Source organism: Globicephala melas, chromosome 6 (assembly GCF_963455315.2).
Source record: "Globicephala melas chromosome 6, mGloMel1.2, whole genome shotgun sequence".
NCBI lineage: Eukaryota > Metazoa > Chordata > Mammalia > Artiodactyla > Delphinidae > Globicephala > Globicephala melas.
Window position 1 is genome coordinate 79761047 of NC_083319.1, and position 25229 is coordinate 79786275.

Sequence of the window (25229 nt, forward strand, 5' to 3'; positions counted from 1 at the left end):
GGAATTCACTGCTTTTATGGTGATAACAAAGTCTGCACTTTGAACCCACATGTACCCATGACCCAGACTCAACAATCATACATTCTTAGACAATATTGTTTCATCTATATCCTCATTCAATTCTTCCCCCCACCTAGTAATTTTGAAGCAAATGCCTGACTTTATATAATTTCAGTACTCAAAGCCACTCTCTGTAATCACCACCCTAAGGAACGGCCTCGGTAAAGAGTAGTCAGGACCTTGCGTACTTGGCATACCCAGCAAAAATGTGCAGGGCTGCTCAGGGCCCATGAAAGTTTGCCTTCCCCATCAATCTACCTGTTGTCCCTCCACGTCTTGGCTTCTGGCAAAATTCACAAACACATGCCACTCTGTTGACCACTCTGATTAATTTAACCAACAGAGGCTAGAACTAAATCTGTTCAAATGGCCTCATACAGCATTTAATTAAGGTTACTATCAATAGGACTCCAAACAAGCCAGACAAAGTTAGCCTGTAGTATTGACCTCAAATATGCCTTTGGGGGTCCTGGAGTCAGACAACCGGCCCGGGGAGACCAGAGGATTTTATTTCAGCCAGTCAGGATGTAGTCTAGTGTAAGGCCAGTCCATTATCCATTACAAGCCATGAAACAGAGTTTACACAGACCTGCTGATCTTTGGTGTCATTGCCAATAATCACAGAAGGCAACAGATAAGCCAAAAAAAAACCAAAAAAACAAAAAACACCCAAGACAAAACAAAACAAACAAACAAAAAAAACATCCATCCCCAATGGAGAGATGTTCTATGGCCCATTTCCAGTCATATGCAAACCCAAACAGGCACAGGTAATTCTGATCAGGTTTTTCATTAAACTTGATTTGGATCAGCCTTAACATTGGTTAAGTCACACGGGCAGTGTCACTGAGTGGTTGTAGCTGGCATAACCTAAAACCTCTCAAGCATCAGAAAAGCACGTGAATTTATAACAGCCAGAATGAAACAAGGTTGTGCCAGCCCGTGTGTTTGTACCTGCTTAAAGGGGGTCCGTGTTGAGAGCTACTATCGATGGCATCAGGCACAGCAGAAGAATTAAGAATCAGCCATGTCCACAGAATGTCAGCTGCAGCTGCTACGTGACTCAAGTGGCAGTGGTGGATCTAGGGGACAAAGAGATTATTAATTGCCCCCACCCTTACACATTTTGGGTCTAAAGTGTTCCCATCAGAGGTGCCAGGGTTGTTTAATCTATGAGTCTATAGTATTTCAATTGGCAGACCAGATAGCAGACCAGGCAGCTAACTCACTGGCAATATCCCAAGAATCAATAAAAAAAAATCTTTCATCAAAAGGAGTATTGGCCAGAGTTATGAGAATGGCCTTGAGTTCTGCCCACTATGTGGACGACCACACCAGTTTTCAAGATGGTATATATTGAGCAGCACTTGAACAGCTGAAGCAGCCCGGTGGACACTAACAGGATCCAACTAAGCCAAACCACCAGTGAACAAGGGTTAGGCTTTAAGGAGAACCTCTGTGAGTCAAGCGCCCCATTAAACCAATGGATTTATTTCAGGTTGTATACGTAATGGAGAAGAAAGTTTCTCCAAAACAATAGCTGCCCCTTTTTCATATACACTGAGATGCTGTTGGGGCCAGGTCACTGTGTCCTTAAATATACAATCTCCATTTGACAAGCAAGTAGACTGGACCTTTTCCTTATTAGTTGTCAAGTCTGAATTGACCCACCCAAAAGTGGGGACAGCAGGCTGCAGAGTCCTAAGCCCTCTATGCATGGATCAGGCGTTCAGCTTGGCAACACATTAATAGCCACCCCACTTTTTAAAAGGGGTGTACTTAGTACCTGCATCCGGCAGGTGGCGATGTTGTACTGGGAAATTGCCTCTCTGAGCTGCCACCATTTAAGTCTTTAGAGCTGTGATTTCCATTTCTTCTCAGATTTTATATTCTTTTGGGAGACGGCCGGGAAGAGGACAGAGATTATCTCTCTACACGCCACAGTGCCTGAATGAAAGAATCCCTTCTGGACTTCATGAGCATTTACAATACAAGCATGTACAACATAAATATCAAGTAGATGTTCAGCAGTGAAAGACTCATTACCAAATCATTTTCTGGAAAAAAGTATTAAATAAGTCAGTAGGAGCAGCCTCAGAACAGTAAAATTACTGCTCCTGATTTCCAACACCTCCATCCCCAGGATGGGGAGTTTCTTTACCTGTGTGCACCTAAATCACAGGGCAGCAGCAGGGATCTCCATACTACCATAAGGGAGAAGCAGCCCTGAAAATTTGTGAACAAGGAATTCTAGACCATATGGGAACAGACCAAAGTTCCCTCCTAGAACATTTAAGCTCCTCTTCCTTTCTGCAAAGAATTAATAACTTATAATCTCATGGTATCCAACGATTTCGTTTAAATAAAATTATATTTGTTTGCACAGGGTTTCAAGCACAAGCTCTGGAATTAAGACCAGGCTTTGTTCAAATCCCAGCATCACCATTTACAAGTTATGTGACCTGAAGCAAATTACATAATCATTCTGAATCTCAGTTTCCTCATCTGTGAAATGGTAACATGCCACCAGATACAAAGTGTTCTCGTAAAGATTCAATGGGACATTTAATCACATTTGGTTTTTATTATTAGCTTTGTTGAGGGGAACGGTGCTTAATTGTAAAGCCAATGGCCAGAGGACCCTGGTTCCCCGGGGAAGGCAGCTCAGGAGTTCAGGCATTTAGGCAGTAAGAAAGCGCAAAAATTAAGACTATGAGAGGCATGGAAGGGGATGGCAGTTGGATATCTGTGGGGGGCCAACATAAGCCTAAGAACTGCCTTTCCTTTTTATGAATGTAGCATTTTTTTGTAGAAGAACAGAAAACATTTATCTCAAACTTCCTCTGATATGAGGAAGAAATACATTCAGTGATGAACTCAGGCATTCTTGAGTCATACCAAACAGGAATTTCAGAAGGGACCACTTTATACTTCATTCATTGCCATACAGATATCTCCCCTCTACTATGCTAGAGAATACTGAATGGTTCTACTATGCTAGAGAACACTGAACACCAATGGAGAGCACAGAGTAGAAGGCAGTAATTAGTCAGCAAACTTGTACTGAGCACCTTCTATGTGCCAGGCTCTGTGTTAGGGGTGATGAGCAAACTGACATTATCCCACCTTCAGGGAGGGTACATTTCCAGCTTGCAGTTCCCTGGGGGCAATCTGCTGAACATACAAGAGCAGAATCACCTGTAGTATTTAGAGCCCTCAAACTCTGAGCACAGATCCTACTCCTGAACTAATTCTAGGTCGGGGCACAGGAGGCTGTATTTTTAATAAATTCTAACACCCAGTTTGGGAACCACCACTGGTGTTACTCAAAGGGTAGTCAGACCCTCACATTCAGTCTGTCTAAGAGTGCAGTATAGGAATGTGTTTTTTCAATGAGCCTCGAGGTTTGAGAACTGCCATGCTAAACTGCCTCTCTCTCTCTCTCTCTCTCTCTCTTTTTTTCCCTTTTCGGCCACGCATGGCATGTGGGATCTTAGTTCCCCTGACCAGGGATCGAACCCATGCCCCCTGCAGTGGAAGAGCAGAGTCTTAACCCCTGGACCTCCAGGGAAGTCCCTAGACTGCCTTTCTCTTACACCACTTCCTTTCTATTAGATAATATGTGTGAAAATGCATTATGACAGCAAAGCAGGATGCCAAGTTAGTGGGGTCCAGTTTATACAAGCAACTGAAGTCAATGTGGAGTATAATGAGGCATTCCTCAGAGCTTAACAGGTCTCTGACCAAAACCTCATGATTCTTTCTCTTTTTTCTTTTTAAATTATTTTATTTATTTATTATTTTTGGCTGCGTTGGGTCTTTGTTGCTGTGAGCGGGCTTTCTCTAGTTGCAGTGAGTAGGGGCTACTCTTCTTTGCAGTGCGCAGGCTTCTCATTGCTGTGGCTTGTCTTGTTGCAGAGCATGGGCTCTAAGCGTGCGGGCTTCAGCAGTTGCGGCATGCGGGCTCAGCAGTTGTGGCTCGCAGGCTCAGTAGTTGTGGTGCATGGGCTTAGTTGCTCCGCAGCATGTGGGATCTTCCTGGGCCAGGGCTCAAACCCGTGTCCCCTGGATTGGCAGGCGGATTCTTAACCACTGTACCACCAAAGAAGTCCTCATGATTCTCTTTATAGTAGCATAAGCTTCTGGCAGGTAAGGCTGATAGAACAGTGCTGTTACCTCACTGAAGGCCCTTCTGCCACTGGCCCCTGGAGCGGATTCATGGTGCCTGAGCAGTTATCACACCTGGAGGGCTTCCTCTCAGAAGGCCCTTAAAGTCTACACATTCCTCTGGGCCACTTGCAGAATCTTTTGTATCATGACCGAAATATTTATTAGGCGAAACTTGTATGAGCATAGTGATATGGTTCTAACCCCCTTAAATGCTTTCTCAACACACCATGAAATCCAAACTCAGGATGTGGGATTCAGGATGAGGAAGAAACTGGATGGGTTGGAGGGGACAGGCAGATGTCTAGAGAAGACACTGAACTGCCCCTTTAGATGTGAAGAATGGCAAGTGCCTTGGGAATACTCAGGTGGTGATGCCCCACAAATGGCTGCTGACAAAGAGTGTGGAGATCTGAAGAGGGTTAAGGTCAATGACAGAGGCAGAGGGGACTTCAGCTGGAAGTTTGCATACAGAGAAAGTAAATGAAGCAGAATTCATCAGTGTATGGAGTCACATGTGAAGTGAGAGGAGAAAGAGTGCAGTGAAAGAGCCTAAGAAAGAGGGACCAAATTCAGAAGTGAATCATGAGAGCAGAAGGCTCTAAAGCCAAAGGAGGTTAACATCTCAAGGAAAGACCTGTCAACCAGTGTCAAACACCACAGAGCAGTCAGCAAGGGCAAGAACAGAAGAGAGGTCACTGGATTTGCAATCCGCACATCACTGGTGACGTTTCCCAGAGCAAAAGAGCAGAGTGACGTGGGAACTATTTCCTTCATGGTTTTGGCCAGAGTGTTTACTAACAAATCTCAATTCCTTTTATAGTTCTGACTTAATTATTTCCTGTCAAGGATTACCAGTTCTTATATTATATGTATGTTATCACTGAACATTAAGAAACTTTGCTTTTTGAAGGGCTCTCTCAGTAAGAACCAAAATGTAGCTGGATGTCTTTTCTCCCTACCCCTCAGCTTTCCCTACACTCTAACTTCCGAGGCAACCCCAGTATTATTTTTCGGGGTTTGTGGTGAGCCTCTGGTATATGGTGGCCACTCAAGGAAAGTTTGCTCAATGAATGTGAATGCAAGGACTTTAGGAAGTGGGTGGGAAGAAAGTCTTCTCCCATACAGTAAATACGTAATATTTACTATAGTAATATGAAATATAGCAAATATGTTCTCTTTCAAAATTAAATATAACCAGGGAATAGCTGTACCCTGCAGTGCAACATGATGAAGTGTGGGCTTAGGAGTCAGATAGAGCTGAGGACTGAATCCCAGCTATGGATGTCTGTAAAACAGGGTCATATTCCTCACTTCATGGGGCAACTGGAGGAACTGAACTAAATAACATATGTAAAGACCCCATCATCGAAGCCTGCAAAGAGTAGGAGCGTGGTAACTAGTAGAGGTCAGTATCAGTATCAGCTATTAGTCATCTTATAAGCTGTTTATTCAGATAAGATAGAAAACGACAATAACTCTCTATATAAGTTGGGCAGGAAAACCTCACCTTTCATCTAGAAAGATCTAATCACCCACATTTACCTCAGCGGGCGCAACTCCAACCAACCTACGGAAAGTAGGTGCGGTGAAGAAGGCCCTCTCAGTGTATGCTGAGCCATTTCTCTGACTTCTGACAGGGTGAACAGCGTACATTAGGAAGAGTTGTTACACGTTAAAAATAAATAAGTTGATTAAACATTGAAACTTTGCACTCCTAGCCACGGAAACGTTGAAGTCCCGCCAGGTCACTCAGCACGCTTTACAAGGCATTAAAGTGGCGATGGGGTGAGGGCAAAAGGGAGAGAGGGGAGGTGACCACACGTACCGGGGTGCCAGATAGGGAAGCCTCCAGCTTGACGGCCAAATCATTTTAAAAAGTGGCATTTTCCCCTCGTCCCTTCGGCTCCCCTCCTAGAGAGCTGGACAGTCATACTGCACGGCCCAGAGTGAGCGAGTCCCAGGCCTGGGCCCGCATAGGAGGAGCCTGCCGCTGGCCCCTAGCAACCCTCCCTCCCGCGGGGGGCGAGGTCTCCTTCGCCCTGCAGACCCCGCCCCGCCCCGGCTCCGCCCCTCGGCCGGTGGCCCCGGGGCGACAAGGGGAGGAGCTCGGCGTCTGGAATCGCGCAGCGCACGGGATCGGGCCCCGCAGCCTGGTTCCCGGCCGCCGGTCGGAGCCTGCAGTGCAGTTCGCGGTAAGTGAGTACGTCGCGGCCCGACCGACGTCCGGCCCCGGGCGGGAGCGCCGGCCGCCCTGGCCCTGGCAGGGTGGGCGCGAGTCCGCGGCGCCCCGGGCACCTTCCCCGAGCCTGGACTGCCCGGACTGCAGCGCGCCGGGCGGCCCGGGGCGGGGATCCGGGGAAGGCCGAGGGGAAAATCGGGGACTAGTTCCTGGGGACTGACCCCTTCGCCCTGTCCCCAGCCTGTGCTGAGCCAAGGACAGGTCTTGGGGACTGGAAATGGCTCTCCTAGGCCTTCTTTGTCTGGGCTGTGCGGGCCGCCCAGAGTCCACGCTGAGACTGTTCCGGCTGACTGAACTGGGGAGTCCTAACCTCAGGGAGGGTGTGCGGGCCTCACCGGGGAGTCCTCGCCGAGCTGCGGGTGGCGGGATAGGGAAATCCTCAGAGGTTCTGACAGATGGGGGAAAACACACCAAGTGGTAAGGGGAAAACGGAGTGCGGGGGGAAGAGACCCTCGGTGGAAGGGGTGGGGATAGAGCCCATCCTAATAGATTCAGAGATCCAGGAAGGAGCACGGGCTGCCTTTACTAATTCAGCCAGCACATCAGAATGGCACATCTTCCTTCCTGCCACATACATAACCCTCCTTACAGCGTGTGTGTGTGTGTGTGTGTGTGTGTGTGTGTGTGTGTGTGTGTGTGTGTGTGTGTGTGTGTGTGTGTGTGTGTGTGTGTGTGTGTGTGTTGGCGGGGATGGGGGTAGGGAGTCGGGGACAGCCTCCAGGGTAGCAGTTCTCAAACTTTTCTGGGGGCGGTGCTCAAAAACCCCTTTACTTAAAAATCAGTATACTAAAAAAAAAAAAAAATCAGTATACTAAGGAACTTTTATGTGGGTTATATATTTCAATATTTGCCAAATATAACTAAAACTGAGAATATTTTACTATATTTAGTAATGCATTTAGACATAATAGTGGACGTATTGTACATAACGTATCTTTATGAAAATAACCATCCTTTTCAAAACAGAACGTTACTGAGAAGAGTGACATTGTATTAATTATATTTTTGCAAATCTCTTTAATGTCAGGTTTAAGAGACAGCAGCTAGATTCCTTTTTTGTTTTTCATTTGCTTTTTCATCAGCTAGATTCTTATATCTGCTTCTGCATTCAGTCTGTTGCAGTATTACATGTCATATAGCCTCTGGAAAACTCCACTGTGTACTCCGGAAAATGTGAGAGTGAAAATGTCAAATAGCATCTTGGCATTGTTACGAAAGTGGTTTTGACTTTGTGGATCCCTAGAGTCCCCTGCACCACACTTTGAGAGCCACCGGTGTAGGAAATGCTTCAGAGGCTTAAATCATTGGGCCTGCTTCTTGTTTGTGACCCTTCCTCTGAATGGGAACACACACCACACCATGCATGGATGGTTAACCTCTGGTAGTTGCAACCAAGCTTGACCCCACTCTGGAAACCAAGAACTAGGTCCCCACATAAGGCATGATGAGCCCTGCTGGCCTCCTGAAAACTGGCAAGGCTCTCAGATGCCTTTGGTTATTTCTGTTCCTGCAGAGGTGACCTGTGCGTAAGTCCAGACTGTAGCAGTGATGTGGCACACAGGACCCAGGCATTCGGAGACGTGCCCATGGGGACCCCATGCCAAGTGTGGAAGGGTTTGTGTGAGAGTTTGCAAGTGTTTGAGAAGTGATTTGCAAAAGAATAGGGAGGCGTGTTGTTGCCTTCCTGTCCTCCATGATCATTTCTGTTTGTGGTTGAGCAGCCTTGAGTTTATTGGAATATGACTGGTGAATAAGAGCACCCAGCCTTGGTGCTCTTTCACTTTCCACTTTCAGAGGGGTGTCCCTGTGAGTGGTCCTTCCTCAGCCTCTGCCAGAGCCCAGTGCCCTGCATGCTGCTGTGTGGTAGGTGGGATCACTCACTGGATTACTTCTGTTGCTCCTTGTTCTGTCAGCACAAATTCCAGATAGAAATTACACACATATTTAGCCTTATAAATGTTTGGAAGACAGACATACCAAACTATCAACAGTAGCCAGTTCTGGACAGTGGAGTCGGAAGGAAGGCAGGGAAATTATCTTTGTTACTCTTTGTGGTAACATATGTCTGCCTGCCTTGCAGCATTCATGTATTGCTTTTACAACCTGAAAACAAAACAAAAAACTAAAATCCCAACAACCTATACTTTTTCAAGGAAGATAGGATTATTTCTGTTAGAATGTTACCATCACTCCCTCTCTCCTGCTAAAACAAATTACTGCATCCTATTTCTAAACTAGTATATATGATACTAGTATATATTAACTCAAAGTAATATTGAGAGAGAGAGCCCTCTCAGACCAAAGCATTTTACTGAACAATATTTGTTTGACGTAAGCCCCTGTCCAAGGTTAGAAGCACCAGATCAGACTTTTTAAAAAAAATTTTTGAATTTTATTTATTTTTTTATACAGCAGGTTCTTATTAGTCATCCATTTCATATACATCAGTATATACATGTCAATCCCAATCGCCCAATTCATCACACCACCACCCCCCTGCCACTTTTCCCCCTTGGTGTCCATATGTTTGTTCTCTACATCTGTGTCTCCATTTCTGCCCTGCAAACTGGTTCATCTGTACCATTTTTCTAGGTTCCACATATGTGTTAATATACGATATTTGTTTTTCTCTTTCTGACTTACTTCACTCTGTGTGACAGTCTCTACGTCCATCCACACAGATCAGACTGTTTTCTAATGGACTACTGTGCAGCCCTTAAACTGATGTTGTAAAACGCTGTTTCATTAAATGCCATGAAGTACAGTTTTAAAATTGAAAAACATGTTACCCAAGACTGTGATCCTACCGTGAAGAGGAGAGAAAGCATGTGCGTGTATGTACAGATGTGCACACGCGTGGACAGAGGCAAAGGATGTGCCAAACGCTGGGTGGTTTTTCTCTTGGTGGCGGGCTACAGTGGGTTTTTAATTCTCTTCACTTTGCTTATTAATATTTTCTAGCAAGTACTAAACAAATATTAAAATTGACTTGACCGGACTTCCCTGGTGGCGCAGTGGTTAAGAATCCGCCTGCCAATGCAGGGGACACGGGTTCGAGCCCTGATCCGGGAAGATCCCACATGCCACGGAGCAACTAAGCCTGGGTGCCACAACTACCGAGGCTGTGCTCTAGAGCCCGCGAGCCACAACTACTGAGCTCCCGCGCCACAACTACTGAAGCCTGCGCACCTAGAGCCTGTGCTCCACAACAAGAGAAGCCACCACAATGAGAACCCCGTGCACCGCAACAAAGAGTAGACCTCCCTCGCCGCAACTAGAGAAAGCCCACGCGCAGCAACGAAGACCCAACGCAGCCAAATATAAATAAATAAAATTTAAAAATTAAAAAAAAATTTGACTTGACCAAAAATAACTCCTACAGTTATTTGTACATTGAGGGCAACATAGTTGGCTTCGTTTTTCTTAGACTGACTTAGCACCAACTTGGCCAGTAGCAGACCCCTGCTACTCCCTTCCTCCCAGTGGGAATTTGAGAAAGAAGTATGGAGCGAGAGGCATGGGGAACTGAAAACAGCCCTTAGTTATGTTGTGCAGTATCTACTTCTGCCTGTGGAGTCAGTTGCAGCCTCAGCCCTGCCCGTTCCCTCCAACTGACCTAGAGGTTAGAATGTTCTTTTCGGATCAGCACCATCACCTGAGAAGCCATCAGCTGACTAGACTGAATGGCCTTCATTTCTTTTTTAGCCATTTTTAATGGAAAATTGCAGACATCCAAAGAAGTGGAGAGTATACGCCCCCCTCCGGCTTCAACAATTATGAACATTAGCATTTGACCGATCTTGTTTCATCGGGACCTTTCCTCAAACTCACTTCTTTTTTTCCCTCTTCCAGGAGTTAGCATCTTCATTTTCAACTGTATAAACTAACAAAGTATCTTTGTTATGTCTTTTAGTAACAAGCATGTACTAACTGCTTTAACAAAATCTTAAAACTTCTGTCCTAATGTCAGCACAACCGAACCCCGGGGCAGACTTCGAATACTTGCTGTGTGGTCCCCCTCCTCTGCTTCCGCATTTCCTCTCTTCTCTGCCTTCTAGGCTAAATCAGTCTTCCCTCTTTCCTTCTTCCAATTCTCCTCTGTTAAGCCTTTCTCAACTCCCTTAGTTATAGCTGTCACTTTCCTCTGACCTCTCTTATGACCCTTAGCATATTATAGTTCTTTGTGAGCTTATCTCAGTCTCCTTAGATCATAATCTTCGTGTAAAACAAGATTTTCCTTATCTCCCTTTCTCCTATGCTACTTAAAAATGCTTAATGCAAAGAAGATGCTCAAGAAATAGATGCTAAATTAATTTAAATTGATTAAGTTCATTGGAGAAAAATTTTGATTACAAAAGAAATGCATTATGTTCAAAGGAAAAATTTCAGATATTGCCTAGGACCACGGACATTTTAATCTCACCTGCAAGATTTTTAAAGATTTTAAAGTACTGCAACAAAAAAAATCTTCAATTTGAGCCAGTATAAAGAAGACATCTTTTTTTTTTTTTTTGAGGAAAATGGTCTTTATGGTCTTTTGTCATTTTTTTCACATATATCTGGAGCGTTTAGGTCTTCTCTTATTCTAGAATGCTTTTTTTCCCTTGGTAGGGAAGAGTGACTCTGACAACATTAGAATATCTATTATGTTTTAAGATGTAGGTTTAAATCTTCAGTAGAAGAAACTGGCTATGTTTAGGGTCCACATGCCCCATGAAGTAAGTTGGTATCAATCTCATGAATAACGGCAGCTCACAGGTATAGAGTTGCTCCCAGTGTACACCATCTTTTCATCTATTGCCTCCTTTAATTATCACAGTGGCCCTTGTGAGCTGGGCAGGGCAGTGCAGGGCAGCTATTGTTGCCTTAAATCTGCAAAGAAGTAAACTGAGGCTTAGGCAGATAGAGTGAATCTTGTCTACGGCAGAAAGTGGCAGAGTCTGATTTTAAGTGTAGATTGGAAACCAAAGGGCTTTGGGATTGGATGTTGGGAACATGCAAAGACGGGAAACTCTCTCTCTCCAAGCACTACATATATTTGGGAGCCAGACCAGGTTCTCGAAGTAAGTATGTATATCCCACTGCGTAGAACTATCAAAGTGATATCACACTCTCTGAGCGCATCACTTCCCAGATTCCTCAGGTTCTACTTTAGTCTTTGTCGTAGAAGTTAATCCACTTTCTGATGAATTGGCAAGGCTGCTGTGCGTGCGTGCTGCTGGGGTTCTCTCTCATTCTCTTTTCGTGACTTAAGAAGAAATCTGGGGAAGCCCATCTTTGAACAGTGTGATCTGCCTGAGCTGTTGCTCAGACTGACATGTATGGAACCCTTAATTATTCCTTAACCTCGTCATCCTTTCATGACCATTACTGTAAAATTACAAAGCAAATTGTACACATTGTGGCCTAATTCATGAAGAAGGCATGTTAGTCGAAGACGGTGTCCTCCTACAGGATTGCCAGGTTTGAATTTTTGGTTGAGAAGCGGAGAAGGAAACGAATCATTGTGGACAGTCGGTTACATGCAAGAGCTACGCAGATACGTGCAGGACAGTTCTATAATAGTGGTGGGATAAAGACCAGCCTCCAGACTGGTCTTCAGAATTGCTATGTTTCATAAAAGCCTTATTTGCTTAGACAAGGAATCAGTTACATTTTAAGGGTTGGTGATGCCTGGTGATGGGTTTTTGACATCAACCCGTACTTTAAAAGTTATCTGTCATACAAATTTTGCCAAAATCAAGGATATTTTAGGGGAAATTAGAGGTTGACTATCTAGTCCTCGCATATATACCTTAGAGTTTGAAGATTGTTTTAAAGTGCGATTTAACTTTTTTAATCCATTTGGTGAATGTGGGTTTTGGGATGAGGAGTGGCTATAAAATGCTATGCCTATTTGGAAGCAGCAGGGTGCGAGGAAGTTGGCCCTGACATCAGGGGCCCTGGGTTTCACTCCCAATCTGGCCACTTACCAGCCACAGGGCATTGGCAAGTTACCCTCTCTGATCCTCAGTCTTCTCATCTGTATAATGGGATGGTAGTCCCTATCTCACAGTTGCTGAGGGACCATATTAGACAATGTGGATAAGATATCTGGCACTCCACGGGCACTCGGCACATGTCAGCAGGCTGCAGTGCCTATGGAGTGATATAGCACTCATGGCAGAATGCCTGTCCAAACTTCTCTCAGCCCAGACCTCCTGAGCTCCTAGCACATATATGCTGCTGCCTGCTGTTCCTCTTCATCCCAAATTCCCCATGTCTAAAACCGACATCCCGGTTCCCATTGTGGTCATTGGCTCTGCCAGTTTGCCCAAATGAGGAACAGAGGAGCTATCCCAGATCTCTCTTTCTCACCCACCCTCAGTCCATTCTCCTTTCTTAACTCTCCCTGGGATTTATTGCCCCTGCCCCCTTCTTCCGACTTGATGACTGTAATAGCACCATAACCTGCCTCCCTGACACCCATCTAGCATCCTTCTCCCAAGTCAGCTCTTAACCACTACCAGAGTGATCTCTGAAAATCAAATCAGGTCTTGAAGATTCCAGCTTAGAATCTTTTAATGTGCTTCCCTGTCTTCAGGATAAACCCGAGCCTTTCTGCGAGGTCCCTCATGATGTGGACCCCGCCCCTCCCTTTCCCTCTCCTCTTACCGTGCCCGTCGTGAGCCCTGTCCTTCGTCCACATGGAACTGCTTTATGGCTCCCACAGGGTCACGCTTCCGCACATTTTTTTTTTTTTTGCGTTACGCGAGCCTCTCACTGTTGTGGCCTCTCCCGTTGCGGAGCACAGGCTCCAGACGCGCAGGCTCAGCAGCCATGGCTCACGGGCCTAGCTGCTCCGCGGCATGTGGGATCTTCCCGGACTGGGGCACGAACCCGTGTCCCCTGCATCGGCAGGGGGACTCTCAACCACTGCACCACCAGGGAAGCCCTTCCGCACCTTTACACGTGCTGTTTTCTCTGCCCGGAATATTTTTTCCCCGACTCCTTCCCTCAGTGTAGTTCTGGAAGGCTTGTGCATGGCGTGCCTGTCCCCGGAGGTCTTCCTGACCCCCTCCCATGCTGGATTAGGTGCTATCCCTAGATGCTTCTTTTTTTTTTTTTGCCTGCACCGTGCAACGTGCAGGCTCTTAGTTCCCCAACCAGGGATGGAACCTGTGCCCCCTGCAGTGGAAGCTCGGAGCCCTAACCACTGCACCGCGAAGGAATTCCAGCACCCCTAGGTGCTTCTTTATCGCTCTCCATCCACTGCTGCTGTAGCATGGACTGCTTGATAGTCTCTTAAACTCCTGACCAGTCTGTGTGTGACTGAAGAGTAAGCGGACTCATCTCTTTTTCCCATCAATGTCAAATCAGTGTCTATCAATGTCAAATGTATGAATGAATCTGGGTCAGTCCCTTTTCTTAGACAAGCCGGCGAGGCCCAGGTAGTAGATGTGTCATGGTCGAATGCTGCTCTATTACTTGTCACATCTTTGACCCAATAAAATGGCCATTGCGTGTAGATGCCATGCCACTCTGTGGGGCGCTGAGATGGGACTAGAGCATCATTGCTTAAGAGCTGGGCTTAAGGCCAGATGGACGTTCCCTCCATCTGGGTTGAGTTCCCTCTCAGCACGCCTGTAGTCTGGCTGCAGCTTCCCAGCTCCTAACCACATGGTTATACCACTGCGGGGAAAGAACGTGCTGGTCAGAAAACAGGAGCTTCAGGTCCTCCCGGCAGCTGCCTTTCTTCTCGAAAACCAAGAAACGTAGGCTTAAACCACAAGCTTCTGGGAACTCTATTAGTACGAGTCATCATTCTTGGGTCTGAGCAGTGCTGAAGTGGGTTGGGGTAGATGACCTCAGAAACATGGTGAATTCATGAAGAGAAATGCTGCCCTGTGAGACCTCCGGCAGCCTGACACCCAGCCTTTCGTGGTGACACTATTTCTAATTTCTAAAATTTGAGTTAGAAAAGTTTGTTACCAAGGATCTACGAAATGAGTTTGGAGCTTGAGGAAATCACGCCACTCTTAAAGGATGGCTATCGACGAGGCCTGCTCTGTAATGCTAGTAACAACTACAGTTGCTGCCCCCTCGCACCCCCTACTCTTAGGACTTAGATGCAGTAGGACTTCGGGGCTCTGCAGGCATCATTTTTGAAGCCCTACTGGCAACGGTGGGTTGCTGCAGGGTAGGGGACCCACAGTCTGAGAAGGGGCTGAGGACTGGCCTTAAAGAGGAGAGGATGGAGCTTCCCTGGTGGCGCAGTGGTTGAGAGTCCGCCTGCCGATGCAGGGGACGCGGGTTCGTGCCCCGGTCCAGGAAGATCCCACATGCCGCAGAGCGGCTGGGCCCGTGAGCCATGGCCGCTGAGCCTGCGCGTCCGGAGCCTGTGCTCCGCAACGGGAGAGGCCACAACAGTGAGAGGCCCGCGTACCGAAAGAAAAAAAAAAAAAAAAAAGAGGAGAGGATGAGGTCAGGAGCTGAGGACTGGCCAGGACACCTGGTTCTGAGGGGGTCCTGCCCTGCTTCTTCCTTTACTTTCTGGACAAATGTTTCATGACCCCACAAAGACTTTCCTTTCTCAGTGCATCTCTGGAATAATAAATCTGAAGTTCAGCAAGACTTTTTGTGAAACTCTGTTTATATTAGTTCATAGCGATACCAGAAAATAAAGGTAACTATTTCTGTTCTTTGGAGTTTGTGCTACTGCAGTTAATTTAAAATGAGCTTAAAGGATGTGTCAGGGAAGTTTTCTCTTTTGGAAATTTCATATGATGTTGTGCTGTCTTGGCCACTGAGCACAGCACAGTGCTGGGGCAGGGGCTGCTTGATCAGACAGTGCCGTGGTCACGGCTCTGGTCCCCCAAATCCTGACCATTACCTTTGGCAGTGGCTATGGACATCTGCTGAGTGAGTCATGATCATTTTTATGATACATCCTGAAAATTTCCAGTGTTACTTAATGAAGTTCAGGGAAACAGAAGGGTTAGATTTCAGGAAGTAGCTACTTTTTAAATGGCAACCTAATGTTTTCATAGTATGAGTTAATATCTTACCAAACCTAAATTCTGATGTTGGAAATGTACAATTAAAACCAAGTGTAAAGTTAGGAGAGTACTTTGTAGTTTGTCCTTAGTCAGAGTTCCTACAGTAGCTGACTCTGCCACTCCCCACCTCAATCTTTTCCTTTTCTGCCCTCGCTCACTCTGCTCTGGCCTCCTTGCCTTCTCTCAGACCCACCTCAGGACCTTTGCACATGATCTGACCCCTCCTCAAGATTGCGCTGAGCTTGCCCCCTCACTTCCTTCAAGCTCGTTCTCAAGTGGCTCCGTATCAGTGAGGCCTTCTTTGATCTCCTGATACCCTTCACGGCGACACTCCTTAGTGCCCTGTCCTGCTTTATCCACAGAACTGGTCACAGTCTGACGTTCTGCTTCTATGTTTGTTTATTGTTTAGTCCATCTACCTCCACTGAAATGGAAGCACCATGAGGGGGCTTTGTCAATTTTGTTCCCAAGTTCATCCCTGGTGCCTAATACAGTTCCCGGCACATGTTACGCAGTTAACATAAATATATGTTGAACAAATGAATGAATGAAACAGAATTTTTTCACCCAGAAGGGACTTTTTAGATCATCAAGTAACCTTATATTACAGACTGGGAAACTGAGGCACAGAAAGGTTATGTGGATTATTCAGAATGAAACTGAATCATTTAAAAACTGTTATAGCTCTTTTTAGAACTCTAGGAATATATGTGGAGCATTCTGGTCAGTGGTCCAGGATGAGACAAAACAGTTAGTGAAAACAGACTGATAACTTAAAATTTTAGCAAAAAGTGACAAGTTATTGTGTGATGGCAAAGCTTTTTGAAAGCAGAGTCTTGTTGACTTTTGTGGTGTAAAGTGCACTTTGCATTAATTAGTGCCCAAGAAAAATGTGTTGATGGATTTGGTTATACTGTCATAAAGTCATTCTTTCTCTAAGACCCTCCTTCTGCACTGAGACAGGAGGGACAGGGGCAAGGCACAACCTTTAAAAGAATGACATATCCTGAGGATACGACAAAAACTCGTTAAAACCAACTAGGTCCAAGATGGCAAAAGATTTAACTTCCCGTAGACCTTGAGCCTCATTATACACTCATTGTAATATATTAGCATATGCTAAACAACACACAGACAGGCACCATGACAGTTCTGAGGACAACCATGAAAGGCCAAAAGGTGGGTGGTGCCCTAATTCCTGGAAATCCCCACCCCGTCTCCAAGATAGAATATTCCACTCGTTAGCTATGAAATTGCCCAGCGCATAGAAACTAACCAGCCCCACATTTCAGGGGCTGCTCTCACTTTCCAAGAGGATCCCACCCCTGGGGCTGCTTCTTTCTGTGGAGTGTGTACCTCTGTAAATAAACCCACTTTCACTTTACTATGGCTCACTCACTTGGCCAGCCATCCCAAGGACTCTAGGCCTGGGACATGACCATTCTCTCATGCCCCATTTTCCCTACAACAGTACTACTCTTTTTCCGTTTTTGTTTTTTTTTTTTCCTTTCTTTCTTTTTCATTCTCTCCCAAAATATACAATTGCACTTACGGCTTTAAAATTCTTTTGGTTACAAGTATCACATTTAAGAGATTTTTGTGTTGTTTTTGGAGTGTGTGTATTTTTTTTTCAATACTTTTATGAACAGCTAAGAAGATCAAAGAAACTTGGTCTCTGGGAAAATTCAGAGCTATTCAGCTATTCCATTTTTCCAGATGCGTCTGCATCAAATAAAGCAAAGAACTAATATTTCTAGTTCTCCGCTTTGTAAAAGAACCGAGTTGACAAGCCATGGTGGTTTGAGGGCCTGAATGGTTCTGACCTCAATCTTGTTTATAGACATCCTTGGAATCTCACTTTTGACAAAAAGTTGTTTATAAGTAGCATGATGTTTAGATACACAACAGTTTGGGGGTGGGACCAATTAATTTCTCTTTAAACAGAAAAAAATGAAGCACAGCTAATCTTTTTAGTGAACTGAAGTAAACCCTAAAAGATGCAGTGATACTGCTTTAACTTCGGAGTTGGAAGCCATGAAAATTCAGGGAGGGTATATTTAGGAAAATGTGAGAAGAGAGGAAGAGAGGTGGGTAAACCACATGAATACAGAAGAAACCTCTTTCTGTTGTTAGCATAGATTTAAAAAAAATCTACTCTTGTGTGTCTTTAGATATCCTAAATAAACAATTCTGAGAGTGTGTTGTCTGTACTTTAGACCACACAGAGCAGTGATTCTCAACTAATCACCTGAAGGCTCTTTCAAACTCTCCAAACTCTCCAGGAAACTGATTACACACAATCTCCACCCCACCCCCCAACTTTATTCTCCCCATCCCATTACTGAGGGGAATTCTGCTGCCCAGGGTTACGCCTGTCCTCTGCTCTTTCCCACTGATGCGTGGAAATCCTGTGGTTGGTGGTAGGGCCCATTCATATGCATGTCTCTTTCTCTATCATAAGACAACCTAAGAAGATTCAACTCCGACAGCATAAGCAGCTAAATCTTAGATTTATATACTCCAAAGGCTGGAAAAACACCGGAAAACGTGACTCTTATTTTATCTGATCGTTGGCATTTAGCTAAAATCAGTCGACTATTCCAAACATCTCTACAAATCTGGCTGTACCAAACAGGCATCATGACTGTCAGCTGGGGTATAGTCCCAGGCGATCCTCTAGCAAGAGCAGTGATTTAGCATTGTACTGTCCATATGCTGTACTCGGGCTCCCTCACAAAACCCATTTGCAAGACTGCTGCCTGGGCTTGGAAATGGTCTGGGTTACAGGTAGCAAAGCTCACTGACCCCAGTGGGGATTCTGCCTGTGAGGTAAGCTCATTGGTCACTTACTTAGCTATAACCAACTAGGTTCACAGTGCACCTGAGCATGGGTGTGAGCAAACTGTGCATTAGATTTTAGGGCTCCCTTCAGGTAAAGGGGAATCTTACAGACAGCAAGTCTCAAGATCAGGTAGAGGCCACAGGCAGTCCTTGCCTCTCCAGGACTACAGAGCGGAGTCTCATCCACAGGAACAGTGCAGTGAAGTCCCCTCGGAGATGAGAACATTTGGTCTCCAGAGGCCATCTTAGTGACCCTCAGTTTGCCCTTTCTGGCAGACAGGGAGTTTACAAAAGAAGAAATTCAGATTCTAACAGAGGGATGGAAAGGTATTCACCTTCACTAGCAATTAGAGAAATGCCCAAGGTTAGCTTTTTAATCTCTCAGTTTGGCAAAAGGTAAAGACAAATTATCTTCATTTACTCACTGCTTCAGAGAAGGGTCATAAAATTGGTACAGCCTTTCCCTGGCAACCTGGTGATGTGCAACCCAATGGAGATATCCGATCCTTTCACCCAGCTGTCCTACTTCTAGGAACTGAGAGCTACGAGTTTATTTTAAGGAAATGGATTAAGGAGCTATTCGAAGAAATGTATACAAAAGTTGCAAGCGGTATTTGAATGTTAGTACTTGGAAACAACCTATGTATTTTAATAATAAGAGATTTAAATAAATTATATATCTGAATGATAGATTTTTATGGTGTAGTTAAAAGTGATATAAAATATCACATGATGGCTCTATAAAGATGTTTGTGGTCTACTGCTGAGTGGGAAAAAAAGCAAGTTACAAAACAATGTGAGGTCTAATCATTTTTTAAAAATCCAAGTACATTTAAGTCATGTTAAATGAAACTCCAAACCATGGTATTAGAGATGACTTTCATTTTCTTCTTTTTGTTCACTTGCATTTTCTTTTTTTTTGTGAGTTGTGTTTCTTTTTTTAATTAGGTTCTACTTCTATACATTAGTGCAATCTGATCATACAGTATTTGTCTTTTTCTGACTCATTTCACTTAGCATAATGTCTTCAAAGTCCATGTTGTCACAAATGGTAGGATTACCTCATTTTTTATAGCTGATTAATAGTGTTTCCACAATGAGCATCTATTTTTAAAATTTTCTTTTAGGGACCTCCCTGGTGGTCCAGTGGCTAAGACTCCATGCTCCCAATGCAAGGGGCCCGGGTTTGATCCCTAGTCAGAGAACTAGATCCCACATGCATGCTGCAACTAAGAGTTCACATGCCACAACTAAAGATCACACATGCTGCAACTAAAGATCACACATGCCACAACGGAGATCCCAGGTGCCCCAACTAAGACCCAGCGCAGCCTAAATAAATACATAAAAATTTTGTTTTTAAAATTTTCTTTTAATGTATTTTTCTGATCTTTTTTCTAAGTTTATTTTTAAATTGAAGTGTAGTTGATTTATAACATTATATAAGTTTCAGGTGTACAATATAGTGATTCACAATTTCTAAAGATTATACTCCATTTATAGTTATTATAAAATATTGGCTATATTCCCTGTGCTGTACAATATATCCTTGTAGCTTGTTTATTTTATACATAGTAGTTTATACCTCGAAGACCCCTACCCCTGTCTTGCCCTCCTCCCTTCCCTCTCCCCAATGGTAACCACTAATTTATACTCTATATCTGTGAGTCTTTTTTTATACTCACTAATTTGTTTTATTTTTTAGATTCCACATAGGTTATAACTGGTATCATTTTTTAATTGAGTTGTTTGTTTTTTTGGTATTGAATTGTATGAACTGTTTATATATTTTGGATATGAACTAACCCCTTATTGGTCATATCATTTGCAAATATTTTCTTCCATTCTATAGGTTGTCATTTTGTTTTGTCCATGTTTTCCTTTGCTGTGCAAAAGCTTTTAAGATTAATTAGGTCCCATTTGTTTATTTTTGCTTTTGTTCCCTTTGCTTTAGGAGACAGGTCCAAAAAAATATTGCTATGACTTATGTCAAAGAGTGTTCCATCTACGTTTTCTTCTAGGAGTTTTATGGTTTCTGGTCTTACATTTAGGTCTTTAATCCATTTTGAGTTTATTTTTGTATATGGTGTTAGAAAATGTTCTAATGTCATTCTTTTACATGTAGCTGTTTTCCCAGCGCCACTTTTTGAAGAGACTGTCTTTTCTCCATTGCATATTCTTGCCTCCTTTGTTGTAGATTAATTGACCATAAGTATGTGAGTTTACTACTGGGCTCTATAGTCTGTCCCATTGATCTAAGTGTCTGTTCTGTGCTGTTTCAGTTTTGTTATATTCATTCGTTTTATTCTTTAGATTCCACAGGTAAGTGATAACCTTTCTCTGATTTATTTCACCAAGCATAATACCCACCAAGTCCAATTGTTACAAATGGCAAAATTTCATTCTTTCTTGTGGCTGAGTAATATTCCATTGTATATATGTACCACATCTTCTTTATCCATTCATCTGTTGATGGACACTTAGGTTGCTTCCATATCTTGGCTACTGTAAAGAATGCTGCTTTGAACATCGGGATGCATGTATCTCTTCAGATAAGTGTTTTCGTTTTCTTCGGGTATATGCACAGCAGTGGAATTGCTGGATCATGTGGTAGTTCTGTTTATAGTTTTCTGAGAACCTCCATACTCTTTTCCACAGTCGTTGCATCAATTGACATTCCCACCAATAGCGTAGGAGGGTTCCGTTTTCTCCACATCCTCGCCAACATTTTTTTTTGTGGTCTTCTTCATGGTAGCCATTCTGACAGGTGTGAGACTGTGGTTTTCATTTGCAAAACCACTGACATTGTGGTTTGCATTTCTCTGATGATTAGCAATGTTGAACATCTTTTCGTGTGCCTGTTGGCAATCTATATATCTTAACTTTACTCTGTATCTTTCTTTTTTGTGTTCATTTGCATATGAATGGTATGTGGGTCTGATATTTACATCAGCAGAATTGATTTGTCATTCCTCTGCCTCTCTTGGAATAAACTAGTCATCAAGAGCAGTTAAAAACTTAACCACAGGTTGTTTTCCCAAAGTTTAGCTGTCAGTCAGTTCTCTGGAATTTTGAACCACGGAAGGTTCAGTGAATGATTATAGAACTAACTCACAAAAGTGCCAGAAGACTGTGATACGCCTAAGTAGTACTTTTTTCAACTCTACTTACGAAGGATTTTAAGGTGTTTTTGTTTGTTTGTTTGTTTTCTCTGCCAGAAATTTGCTTTTTTACTGGAGGGAAAATCAGTTATATTTCTCCTGGTGTTACCACTTATAATCCTGTGACCCCAGGCCATCAACTTCCTTTTAGGGCCTCCATTTTCTCATCAGGGGAATGTTGGTCCCCTGATGTAGTCCTAGGTAAAGTTCTTTAAGGTAGGCTCACCATTCTCTGATTTACCTCATTACCTCCTTAGCATCTAAGATCAAAGTGTCCCTAGCCTGTGGTGACGGATCAATGCCAAGCCACACATGTACAAGTGAAGGTGCCTCTCCAAGTAAGTCACATGCCACTGTCCTAAATAGAGGCCAAAGGTCAGTTGGCAGCAATACCGCGTCTGTGGCTGGAGAGGATCCCCAGTACTGAACTCCCTCAACCTTTTTTACTGGGAGAGTAGTTCATGTGTTAAGTGTCTCAGATCTGCCTGCCTGTGCCTACTATTTAGTATTTTTAGTAATTTACTTTAAAAATCTGGTGTCCAGCACTCCCTTCCCCACCCCTACTCTTCAATGCACAAAATGTATCTGTAAGGATCATGCCAAGTCACCCAGCTGGTATTTCAGGATGGGTTAGCTTTGAGAGACACCGTTTTACTACCAAATAATTATCTTTTCTTTCCGAATGTGAACAGATGTAGTGAAGGGTTTCAGAGATGGTGCAAGTGTCTCTTCTTGGATTCCTTTTCTTTGAGAACTGTCCATGGGTCCCACTTGATTCAGAGGCCAGGCAGATATCAGCAGTCCTAGCCTTCTCAACACAAGTGTTCAGGAAGGGCAAGTTCTGAGTGAGCTGTAAACTCGCTGCTTAAAAGATATCATTTGCCCTTCTTTCCTTTTTTTCTCTTTTTTTTTCCTTTGCCTCCATGCAGTACCACCTTATTCTGTGGAACACAAGAGGCAGCAACCCGAACATATTTCCATGCATACTAATTCTTCCCTCTTCCAAAAGAGAAAAAAACCTAGGATGACACTCCACCCTCTCCCCCCAGATCCTCTCTGTTTGCTCATTCCTCTCTTTTATTAGTATTGAATGGGGATTAGACAAAACAGAAAAAAAGGCAGGAACAATGCAGATAAGAAAGGAATTGAAACAGTGGGGTCTGTGCTTTCTGTGGTTGTGGAAGTAGACAAGATTCCCTGGCCAGTTGGTGGCGTTTCTAGCAAAATCACAGATCTTGGGATAATTTGGGGTAATATTCAAGGTTTGGGGATGGGCTAGGATTCTGGCCAGGGTAAGGCAGACCTAGGTACATTCACAATGCCTAGATTCTACTTTGTATCTGGACTGTTCCCAAACCAAAGATCTTTCCCCTCACACCCTGCTTGGCATGTGGTTGTTTTGGCTCCCTCTTGGGACTACTAAAGCACTAGGAACTCCTATAAGGTCATTTGAAACAAGAGTGATAGAATGAGTGAAACTGTGGAGTGGCTCTGATTTCCAGAACCCAACAGGCTTATAAGGGGGTGGTGGTGGTGGGGGAGGTCCATTTCCCAACTTCCAAGCAAAACCAGTTTGGGGTTGCAAAAACATAGCTCCTGTTGCTTTCCACTGACCTGTGGCTCAGAGTGGCAAGGGACATGTGACAATCAATGCCTGGCTCAGGCCACTGTGCTGGGTGACCCCTAGAAAGAAGGAAAGGCAACTCTAGTATTCAGAACTGCCTCTTGGAGGATTTCTCAGGCCCATGCGTCTCCTGGCTTTTTTCAGCTCTGGGGGCTGGTTGGTGACCTCCAGCCAGCGCCATCTTCAAACCAGGAGTTGCCACACCTGGAGAGGCAGCCCCAAGGGGCTGGTGGAAAAAGCCAGAGTTCAAAACCTAGCTCTGCCTCTTACTGGATGTATGCCCTGAGGCGAGTTTTTCCATCTCTCTGAGCTGCAGTTTTCTCAGCTGTAAAATGGGAGTAATGATAGGCTGGAATTTACAGAGATGTTGCCAGAGTTATAGAAGATGGTATGAAGCACTTGGCACGCGCTGATACGTAGTAATTAGTCACTGGCTCTTCTCTCTCCTAACTTCTGCAAGTAAAATTTCCTTCATTTATATAGTGAAACTACACAATTATCTAGTCTCTAAGGAAAAAAGGAGGCAGATGGAGAGTGCTTTATACGACACATTTTCTACAAGAGCCATACTGGTCACTATATCCATCCTGAAATACCAGCTGGCTTTGTAGGGTGGTAGGAACAGCAGGAATCGTGTAAGGCTTCCAGAGTTCTGCCAGGGCATTTATAAGTTACGGGGAAGCAAACTGACACGTTGTGTCCTGTGTCCTCACTGCATCATGGCAAATATGGGTACAATTTGGCAACTGGTTTAACCATAGAATTTTGGCAAACTGAGCCCCTTTAGGGATGATTCAGTGACTTAAGGCTTTTGAAAGATATGAACAGCCCACCGTGCCCAGTTCAGCGAGGGGTTCCTACCACTTCCGGAGTTTCCTGCCTGAGTTTTCTCTCTGTAGTTACCTCCCATTCCTCCAAAACATCTGCCAGGCTAAGTTAGAACACAGGTCAGGTAGTGCCCCTCAGGCATGTTTGGTTTGGCCATTGTGCTGCAGGCCCACTCAGTAGTTTAGAAAAATCTAGTTACTGACATTTATAAATCAAGAATGTTCGTGTAGAAATCCAGATTGCCAGCCTCGCTTGAAAACTTGGCTCTGTCCACACTGGGCTGGCATATTCCAGCATGCAGCCCGCGGCTGGAGCCAAGTGGCTTCCGCTCCCTTAGCCGGGCAAACGTTGCCCAGGCTGCCAAGCCCCTGTGCTGCCTGCTTCACTTGTTCAGGCCCCCTTCCTGAACCGTGTGGTATTTTGGTTGCGATTCACTCCCCCTCTCAAACATATACTTTCCATGGTACCTCCCTGCTTTCTGAATCAAGTGTACCTTCTTCACCTGGTCCTCCACGGTGTCCAGCAATGATTCTCAAACTGGACACGTGCTAGAGACACCTGGGAGATTGTCGAATTCCTGGCGCCTCCCCCAGTCCCTTCTGATTCAGTAGCTCAGCGGTGGGACTCGGGAGCCTATTTTTAACAAGAAAGAGCCCCAGGTAATTCTACTGCAGATGATCTAGGGCACGCCCCAGCATCCCGTGCTAGGCTTTCTTTAGTTTCAGTTCCGGAATTCCTAGAGAAGTCAGTTAGCCTTCCCTCTCCCCCACCAAATGGCAGCTCCTGCAAAAACCTCGTGGGACTACGGGAAAGAGGCGATTCCCAGTAAAAAGGTGCTCGGCAGACCACTGCACTCTTCCTTCTCATTCTCTCACGCCTGTTGCCGGTGCCCGGCTCATCCTATTGTCTCCGCACTCGTTAACTCCAGGAAGGCAGGGGTTGCTTCTCACTCAGCTGCCTCTCCCCAGAACTGCCTGGCACTGGACTTTAGACACAGTGGGTGTGCTCATCATCTATCTCTTTTAAGTTTTTAACTAGTTTTCAAACAGTTATATTTGTACAGTTAAAAATGCAAATAATACCAAAGGATATACAATGAAGCTGAGTCTTTCTCCCAATCCTGACTTCGAGGCCGCTGTCCCTCTTAAAGGAACCAGTCTCTTTTGTGTCTCAATGAAGACATGGGCCTCTCTATGGAGACAAGGCCCACTTGTCACTTTTTATCCCCACAAACAGTTGTTTTCTGTACAAATGGTCCTCGACTCACA

General features: G+C 44.5%; 1 protein-coding gene across 1 annotated transcript in view; it reads left to right on the forward strand.

Annotated features, from left to right (window-relative positions):
• Positions 1-6319: 6319 nt before the first annotated feature.
• Positions 6320-25229, forward strand: part of ACO1 (aconitase 1) — a 60489-nt gene continuing 41579 nt past the window's right edge. The window contains exon 1 of the mRNA XM_030832659.3: positions 6320-6422. The gene's annotated coding sequence lies outside the window, so the exon portion shown is untranslated. The remainder of the gene's footprint in view (positions 6423-25229) is intronic.